The sequence below is a fragment of the Xiphias gladius genome, chromosome 19 (assembly GCF_016859285.1).
Source record: "Xiphias gladius isolate SHS-SW01 ecotype Sanya breed wild chromosome 19, ASM1685928v1, whole genome shotgun sequence".
In the NCBI taxonomy this organism is placed as follows: domain Eukaryota; kingdom Metazoa; phylum Chordata; class Actinopteri; order Istiophoriformes; family Xiphiidae; genus Xiphias; species Xiphias gladius.
Genome location: NC_053418.1, coordinates 6,130,643 through 6,140,437, shown reverse-complemented (window position 1 = coordinate 6,140,437; position 9,795 = coordinate 6,130,643). Strand labels below are relative to the sequence as shown.

The following is a 9,795-nucleotide window of genomic DNA, read 5'->3' as shown; positions in this document are numbered from 1 at the left end:
TTTAGGGAAGGTCAGTCACGCTCATATCTCTTCTCCGAGCAGCTTGAATCGCAACTGCAGAATATGTACGAGCTGCCCTTTAAAAAAAAAAAAAAAAAAAAAAAAATATATATATATATATATATATATATATATATATATATATAATATTATATATTAGTAGTAATATAGTAGTAGTGTGTATGGATAAACATATATATGGAGATAGATTTATAGATAGATATGTATATATGTATATGTATCTCTCTCTGTCGCTGTTTCCGGTTTCCGGTTGTGAGCGTGAGTGGACGTGCGAGTGGCGGGAGTTCTGAATTGTTTTCTGTCTGTTTCTGGATTATCTCTCCATCTTTTCCCTCTATACATGATCAGGTGAGCTTTATTTTTCTTAATCGGTTTATTGATTTTGTTTGCCGATCGATCGGTGGTTTTGTCCGGAGGTCTGGAGTAACGGCGTCCTCCGAGACCTCCACCTCCATCTACCCGGCAGGGGGTGCGTGTAGTCCCGCCGGATAGCCCCTTGACCGTGGAGGAGGTTCTGTGGGCCGCCGGTGAACAAGTGGGACACAACCTGCCGTGTTTTGCCTCCAGAATGAACCGAGCGGTGGTTGTGTTCCTGAAAGACGAGCCTCAGGTTCACCGGTGTGTTTATCGTGCCCTCCACGCGGGTCACCGTATCCGGTGTTCCGCCGTTTTATTCCCAATGAATTGCTGGAGACCGAGCTCCGCAGGTTCGGTCAATTCGCCCGCGGGTTCAAAAAACAGTGAGCCTGGGATTGTAAGGATCCCAAACTGAGGCACGTCCAGTCTCTGAGGCGGCAGGTGTTCATGTTCCTGGACTCGCCGACCCAGACACTGGGGGTGTCTTTCAGGGTGAAGCACGGTGAATGGCCACTACCTGGTCTACGCCAGGTCAGGGCAGCTCAAATGTTTCGAGTGTGGAGACGTTGGTCGCAATGGGTTCGCGTGTCCGCATAGAAAACAACAACAACAACAACAACAACAACAACAACAGGTGGACGCGGCGGCGGGCGGGTCCGCACGCACCGCGGCGTCGGCGGATGAGTCCGTCCGGGCTGAGTCACCGGCGGGCGGCCCCGCTCGGGCCGGGGAGGCGGGTGGGGCCCGCAGCCGGGACTGAGGGGGTGGGCCACAGATTCACGGCCCGACAGTAATAAGCAGCTGCAGGCTTCTGAGACCGCAGAGAACCTGAGCAGCTCTCAGTCCGCAGGAGCTGAGGTACAAAAACAGTCAGTAGACAGAGCTGAAGGAGCCGCTTCCACCAGTCTTACAGTCAGAGATGATACTAAAGGACAAGGTGTGCTCAGTAGCCAGGTACCAGGTGCAGCAGGAGAAATGGAGTATGAGTCTGAGTCAGACGCTGTATCTATTGGTGAGACTCCTAACAGGAACGCGAACCTCTACTCACTAGACGAAATAAATCAGTTCCTGGGTGAAACATTTGGAAAATCTGTTAAAGTGAATGATTATTTCAGAGACACTGACAAATTCATCAGATCTGTTGGCATTTTAAAAAAACTGGTTGGCTTTAACATTTTGTATGAAAATAAACGCTTCCGTCTCAAAAAACACATCACGACTTTGTGGAAAGAAGCAAAAAGTAAAACTGCCAAAAAGGACTAGAAGGTCGCCGACATGATCATGTACCACAAGGTGTTTTTTCCTCTCTGCTGTTCCCTGCTTGTCTCATGTCTGATGCTCTTCTCTGACCTCTCTATGCAGAGCCTCAGAATAGGGTCTCTGAACATCAATGGTGGGAGAGACAAGCACAAAAGAGCTTTAATATCTGAAGCCTCTGCTCACAAAAAGATTGATGTGTTGTTTTTACAAGAGACGCACACAACTCAGACAGACGAGGTAGATTGTGGTTTATGGTGGGAGGGTTAATATGCCCTTAGCCATGGCGCCAACTTTAGTGCAGGAGTAGCTGTTTTGTTTAAACCAACCACAAATACAACGGTTCTGTCTTCTACTGAAGTAGTGAAGGGACGCTTGCTGATGATCCGAGCAGAAATAGAGAAATTGTGTTCTGCTTTGTCAACATATATGCCCCAAATCAAGGAGCTGAAAGAGTAGTTATATTTAACAAGCTACAGAACGAGCTAAAGAATCATCATCAGGATCCAACTCATCATTGGTGGGGACTTCAACTGTCCTGTCGACTCTACTGTGGACGGGACAAACGAGGAACCCCACCAGAGTCATCCCAGAACCTAAACAGCATCATAACACAACTAGATCTGCTCGACATGTGGAGGGTCAAACATCCACTGTCCAGACAGTACACATGGGTGAGGGTCAGAGACAACATGGTCAGTGCAGCCCGACTGGACAGGATCTATATCTCCCAAAGTCTCAGCTCCAGACTGGTTGAGAGCACAATTAGTCCAGTTGGGTTCATGGATCATCACTTAGTCAGCATAGATTTGTTTATTTCACCAGGTGAAAGGGTTAAATCCTACTGGAGTTTTAATATAAAACTCCTACTGGACAGAACTTTCTGCCACTGCTTTGAGCTATTTTGGCAGCAGTGGAAAATTAAAAGAAAACTGAATTCAGTTCACTCAAACTATGGTGGGAGGTTGTGTTCTTTGCCAACAGTACACCTGCCATTCCACTGCTAAAATCAAGTTAGCAATGAAGGAACTTGAAGCCAACATTAGGGAAATTGAAGAGAGGTTGCATGGCGACCCAGATCTTGCTAAGGGCCAACTGTTGCAGGAAAAGAGGTTGGAGTTGAGCTCCTTACTGCAGGAGAGAGTAAAGGGAGCCCTCGTCAGGTCCCGCTTCCTCCAGCTGAAAGACATGGATGCTCCAAGCTCCTTCTTTTTCAACTTCTAGAAGGACTTCCTCGACTTAGCCCAGACGAGAAGGCTGGTCTGGATTGGGAGCTGACTCTGGAGGAGTTGACGGTTGCCGTCAACCAGATGGCATCGGGACGGGCACCAGGGATCGATGGTCTCTCCAGTGACCTCTGCAAGCATTTCTGGAATACCATTGGACCTGACTTACATGGTGTTCTGTTAGTGCCTCAGAACATGATCTCTCCCAGTCTCCTGTCAGCGGGCGGTGCTCTCCCTGCAGCAGACCACCAGTGGAGGGTTGTACACGGGGCGATAGCTACGAACAGATACAGAGCGCACCTGGATCCTGAGCTGGGGGAGGAGTGTGTCTTCTTTTCTCAGGTGGAGACCCTGGAACATTTGTTTGTTCAGTGTCCTCGGCTGGTGACGCTGTTCAACCTTTTAAAAAGGTGGTTTCAGGGTATCGGGGAGACAGAGTGGAACACGCTTATTATATAATGATGGACAACGTGCAGGATTTCTGACAGAAATTTTCTTTTGGGCGACTGTTCTTTGTTTCTTTTTGTTTGTTTTGTTATTTTTCTTTCTGGTCTTTGGGTGATGATGTGACGATGATCTGGGTTTAATAAATGTTTTTTTTTAAATCAAAATCTCTCCCTATATTATTATTATTATTATTATTATTAAAATTTTTATTTTTTATTTTGCCAATGTGCTACTTAATTTCCTTATTCATGGTTTCAATATTCTGACACTTTTTTCTTCATGTGTGCTGATTGTTAGAAAAATGAATTTAATTTCAAAATCTTTCATTATTGCATATAATCTTAGTCTTCTCAGTTGCCCAGTTATCAAATGGTCCAGAAAATGCAAATACAAAACATTTAGTTTTAAACCAATATCCTAAAAGGAGACAGTGCTTCAGAAAAGGTTGGAGACATTTCTTTTGAAAGTGGCATAAAATAAGGTTTCATAACAATATGCTGAGGGAGATGGTAGCTGCAGTACCTGCCAGCTTTCACAGCTTTCTCCATAATCACAAAAGGCTCCCTGTTCCAGGTGGCATTTTTGGCAACGTACATTACACTCCTGGATGAGCCAAAACAAAAATGACTTTTAAACACTATGTTAATCTTCACATTCTGTACTAAGAATGGCTTTTTACCACACAAAAAACACATACAGTACTTTCTCTGTGAGCGCACAGTATAAAGAAGTATGAAGTCTTGTCATTTGGCTAACGTTCCAATACAATAGCCACCTAATGAGGTTTAACTGCACAGAGCCACAGTTAGATATTAATATTCTGCTTGTCATGACCAAATAAAGTTTTAACCTATTTTCACAGCCATGTCAGCTCCATTTCGGGTCATTTATATTTTTATGTGTTGTAATAAAAAAAAAAAACAATCCAAATAATCAAAAAAATAAAAATTCAAAATTATTAAAAAAAAAAAACAAAAGTAAGTAATGGTAATTCATTTTTCATTTTAGTTCTCTCTTCATCAACACACACACACACACACACACTTTTATATTGAAGATGTAACAACTATTCTTATATATTATTATTATATATATCCATAGCATAGTTAGCACCACACCACCACCTCCATCAGGCTCAGGTGAAAAAAAAATTGTGTTGTTGTGTTACAAGAAGAGAAGAGGCAGACATAGAGCAATGGGGAAATGATGAAATGGAATGGAAAAGATGATGCTGCCCATAGTGATGGGACCTATCATCACCCATCACCCAGGCTCTAGCTGTAGTGAGTGTAAATAAATTATTTTTATTTTTTTTTTTTTTCCAGCCCACTATGCTACTAAAATCAACCCCTATTCCAGCAGCAACAGGCACCTGTTTTCAGTGGAAAAGCTCTGATAAGCAGATGACCACTACCTGCCCACCAAACAATAGAAAAACCTGGGAACTACTAGCTAGTAAACGTAGAGCCAGATATTTTACACCCCAAAATGGAGCTATAAAGGATGTAATATTTGACTTAAATTCATCAGGTGGCCAGGAACACAACTTAACATAAATACTATCCAAATGCCAATACGTGTTCCTCTGTGTTGGCTGGATATGTAAACAGGCAATTGTTGGCTAACAGGTATACTTTATGGTGAGTGTGTCAGAGATTGTGTTTTCAGCTTGTTTCTCTGCATTCAAGGTGGTCCAAAAGGAATCAATTAATGCAGCTTTAAACTAATGTTGCGGTTTTGTGATTTCTAAAGACATAAAAAGGTATGGAGCATTAAAAATGCTTATCTGGATACCAGGAGGTCCAACACCTTCCTTTATCTATTGAGTTTACCATTGCCTTCTGTTTAAAATTTGTTACTCACTAACAGACTTGCATAAGTTAAATATTTCTTTACTTCCTAAAAACAAATGTAGTTCATCTGCAGCAACTACATGCATTTTGTTCAGTGTTTCTGTAATACGGACATGAAAGGGGCATTCTACCTAAGTAATGCCGTTGTGCAACAGTTTTGCACTTTGTTGTAAAATTGGTGAAATTAAAGTGTTGACTGACTGACAGTGGTTTGAAGGCAAGATTTTACTCGTTAAGAAGATTTTTTTTTGTCACTGATGGGTAAAACGGTGACCAATCTCAATTGTGCTGACATACGGTGATATTTCAGCCTACGGTATGAAAACAGCAAATCTCCTCCCTGAGTGGCGGCTCATCCCTCTTTAATGTGTTCTATTCCAAGAAAGGCTCATGGGGTGAATGCCTCGTGGATGACCTTACCCAGCTGATGAATTCCTCCAACAGAAACCCCACAGAAAAGTCATGTTCTGTCAGGTGCAAGTTAAGCTATCATCCATTTTGGTTTTTCTAAAAACAGCCTCTCTGTCTTCGCTTTTAATAGGAATCTGGACCGACAACATGATGCTTTCTCTCTCTGTAGTAGTGGATTGTTGATTCTCTTCCTGTTCGGGTATTTAAAAAGGGCCACAATCATTAAGACTGTGTGAATGGAATTTTTACAGAGTCTGACACTCTGATAGACGCACTGTTGGAAGCTTTTGCAGGTACACGTATATATGCTACAGCAAGTTATTCACGGAGAAAACTGAACCAATCGGATATGGCACACATGGCGCTGTGTTGCACGTGCGTCCACATGGATTGTTTCTAACAGTATACTGAGGTGGTAGATGAGGCTTGGCAGAGTGTAGTGGAACTCCCACTGGATCCCTCATCCCAGGGGTTGAGATCTGTCTGATGCTATTAATAATGACATTTTGTTCTCAAGCCGATTAATCAGCAGCTGCAACAGAAAATAGATGTACTTCAGTGAAACATAGGAGGAAGAGAGGCGTTGCTGATATTGCACAATGCACTCATAGATTCAATATATAGAACTGGCGGTACAGATGAGGAGGAAACAAGTGGAGGCTGTATAGTCCCACGGCACTATTGTTGGAAAGTTAGAATCAGAACAAGAGAATTATGGTTGAAGTAAGGAAATGCTTATAGTGTATGTAGGTGTAGGTTTTATATAAGCCTGTAAAGTATTAATACAGTAGCACTGCATGTAATGATTTATCTTCAATTAATTTGATCGTGTTTCAAATTAACCGATAAAATCATTTTTTCTATTAAATTTAAGACGACTGTGGAAAAATGCCCATCAAAACTCTCTGAACTCAAGGTGAGATATTCAGATTAGTTGTTACTATCAACCAAGGTCCAAAATTCAAGGATATGTAATTTGCAATGATATAAATCATAGAAAAGCGGCAAAACCCCACATTTGAGAACCTGGAACCAATATACATGTATCACTGAGTAATCATTTCAGCACTAATACAGAACAGTATATGTGCTGTAAATATTCTTGGCAAGACCCCTAGAGATTCAATGAAAAATAACTTTGAAGGTGCTGAATCACCATTTCAAAAACTAAAACAAAAGTGGGAGATAAAGATTCTTTGCTAATTGGCAGGATCGATCAATCCCTTCATACATTGATCACATCCCTACTGGTCAGGTTTTATTCTTGTAATCGCATTTTTTTTTTTTTTTTTTGGCCAAAATAGTCATAGCATACTATATGCTATCATGATTTTACCATGAACAGCAGTGTCCCCTCACCCACTATCACTATGGATCTGTCCTTTTATGAGTGGGACCCAATTTTAATTTTTTGTGTGCATGCACACATAAAATTTACACACATGACCCTGTGGATGATGCAATTCCCAGTCCTGTCAATGGTTTCAGACTATTCCACAACAGAACAAACCAGTAACAAAGACCAAATTCAGTAATACAGTATATTAAAAGGCTTAAGAATGAGGCTTTAAAATCCTTGTAGATGAAGTGAGCAGTTCAAACAGCTGTGTGCGTGCATGTGTTTGTGTGTAAGACTGCAGCAGAGGGTGGGGCGTTGGAAGTGCCTTAAAATCCCACTGGACACAGACTTTTTACGCCTATTTTTGAAGGCCAGAAATCTCAGCGCCTGCTAATCGTTGAGTCATTGGTATTGATCAACGCCCCTTCATCATGTGTTACAAACATTCGTTGCTAAGGGGCAGTAAAAATCGTTCTTATCGCCATTTAAAGGGAGTTTCCACTAGTCTGGAAAGGGGACTTTTACCAGTGACAATGCTTGCAAATTAAATAACCTCACTGAGAGTTTTTTCTCTGGGAAATGAAGATAGTTTAGTGGAAAGTTGGTAAACTAACTGGGTGTTCCTTATGTGAACTGCATAGATATTAAGATTCTTGTTCTCTGAAGTGCGTGGCAAAATGTTGTGTATTCGGCCTATCAACACCTTCTGCATGAAATCATTAGAGATGCTTTTTTTCCCTCTGAACTCTGAGGTCATGATGAAGGATGGAGTTGATGATGGCTGTGATACTTTGAGTCTATTCTTAATATTTTCAGTAATTTGCCATCAGCTATTGTCAGTAACGTCTGTGATGAAAAGGGAACACGACAGCTGTTCTTTTTGTTTAGGCCCGTGACGAACTATTCTGTCATGCGTATTGTTTGAGCAGGACTCAAGATATTAACATCATGTCTGTCATGTATCAAGGCTTGGGCATTTTGTAAGAAATGTCTTTCAATGCCTGCTTCACTTGCTTAAAGAAATCCACTGATCTAGCCATGTTTTTCTCCAAAATCCCTCCGATATGAGTCAGGCTTACGCTCCCATAGCTGTCCATGTGTAATAGCTCGGGCTCAAATAGGGGCAATATATGCATGCCTCTGAAACAATCAGTCTTGTTTATCCAGAGCCCTTGAACCTCCAGGATCAGAAAGTTTCTGCAATGAATTTTGATATGTTAAATCCCTGTCCAATAAATTGCCTCAACTCTGCAAAAACATCAAAACAACCTCTCTCCCTTTTTGTGCCACCAGCTTAGAATAAGAAAAAGAAGGTCTTGGATGATAGAGACATGGAGGAGTCACAATTTGTTTATTGATATCACTTTCCTTCTCACCCTGTGTCTGCCTCCTTTCCCTTCATTTCCCCTCTCCAGAAAAATCTTAGCAAGCACTGCAGTGCAGATGCGAAGTGTGAGGGAACAGTAAAATTTTGATAAGAGACCTTGCAGGGTGCCTTAGCAGGTGGATTCATTTGAAAGCTTCCTTGGTTGAGTCTCCTGCCACATTCAAAGAGTTATATTTGGTGTTTGTGAATTTCTGTTTCCTGAATGTCTATGAAGTTGTTATAAGGAGACGGAGCACTGTGGGTTGAGAGCATGACTGCATAATTTGTATCTCAGGTGCTCATTGAAGTACACTCGCCTGGCTGGAGTAACAGCTTTGCCCAAAGTGTAAAATCTCAGTTAATGATGCATCTGTCCTTTTTCAGCCTTAATGAAAGTAGATGGAAAATTGAATTAAAAGAGTCAGATTTAGCACTCGGGAAGTGATTAATAGCTCAAAGCCACAGTTGCTGTTTGGACATCTGCTTACTTGTTATCGTCTCTAATTAAAATGATAAACAATTAGTAATTTAAATCTGCATCCCTTTGGATTTTGGGGGCAATGCAAAAAATATATTGCTAGACATGTAGCCTGACTGATTTAGATATAATTCAGAATCAAACAAACATACATTAACACTGGAAATGTGTGTTTGAGTCATTGGAGGAAACAAAACTTGGAGTTTACAGCCATGCTCTGTGCCACTGTACTTAGGTAGAGCAGTGCTTTGAGCTACATGCTAACATGCTCACAATAAGACTATCGTACTGATGCTAAGCAGGTGTAAACGTCCTAATTTAGAGTGTTAATATTCTAAAATTTGCTAATTATCACTAAACACAAGGTACAGCTGAGGCTCATGTTAACGTCATGACTTTTACAGGTAATTGTACAAAAAAGTTGGGAAAATTTTGACCTGATGATGGCACTAGATGGAATGTTAAGGGATAATAAGTTATTGTAATTCATTCTGAGAGGGGCATGAATGTCTCCAAATTCCATGGCCATCCATCCACTAGTTGTTGAGATATTTCAGTCTGGATCAAAGTGTTGGACAGACCACCTACTACCAACATTGACAGTTCTAAATCCATGTCCCTAGCATGGCTAAAAAGACTTTGTGAAAATCCAGTCATAGAGTGTAGGAGTAAGATTAAAATGTTAATTTTTAGCGCACAAGCTGCGACAAACCCTACTAACGCTCTCGTTAACTTTCAATAGCAGCCCATCCCTGAAAGAACTTTCCAACAAGCTTTAGTTCTCCACTTGGTGCTTGGTTTGATCTTTTGCCAGACCCTGCGTGTCAGATGTTTTGGATGGGATTCAACAGCCTTTTTGATCTGAAGATGGTAATGGCTGTATATAAACTAGAAAATTCAGTAGGAGCCTATCATTCTTCCTCTCATCACAACTTCATTATTTTCTTTATAGATCCTGGAGCAATTTTGCATATTTCTCAGTTTCTTTTTTTTCCCCCTAATGCCAGCTAGATACAACATTGGACACAATGGAAGACTAG

The 9,795-nt window shown here is 41.3% G+C and overlaps 1 long non-coding RNA gene across 1 annotated transcript in view; it reads left to right on the top strand.

Moving 5' to 3' along the window:
* Window positions 1-260: 260 nt before the first annotated feature.
* Window positions 261-9,795, top strand: part of LOC120804848 — a 53,675-nt gene continuing 44,140 nt past the window's right edge. Inside the window, exon 1 of the long non-coding RNA XR_005709487.1 lies at window positions 261-369. This is a non-coding gene — a long non-coding RNA (uncharacterized LOC120804848). The remainder of the gene's footprint in view (window positions 370-9,795) is intronic.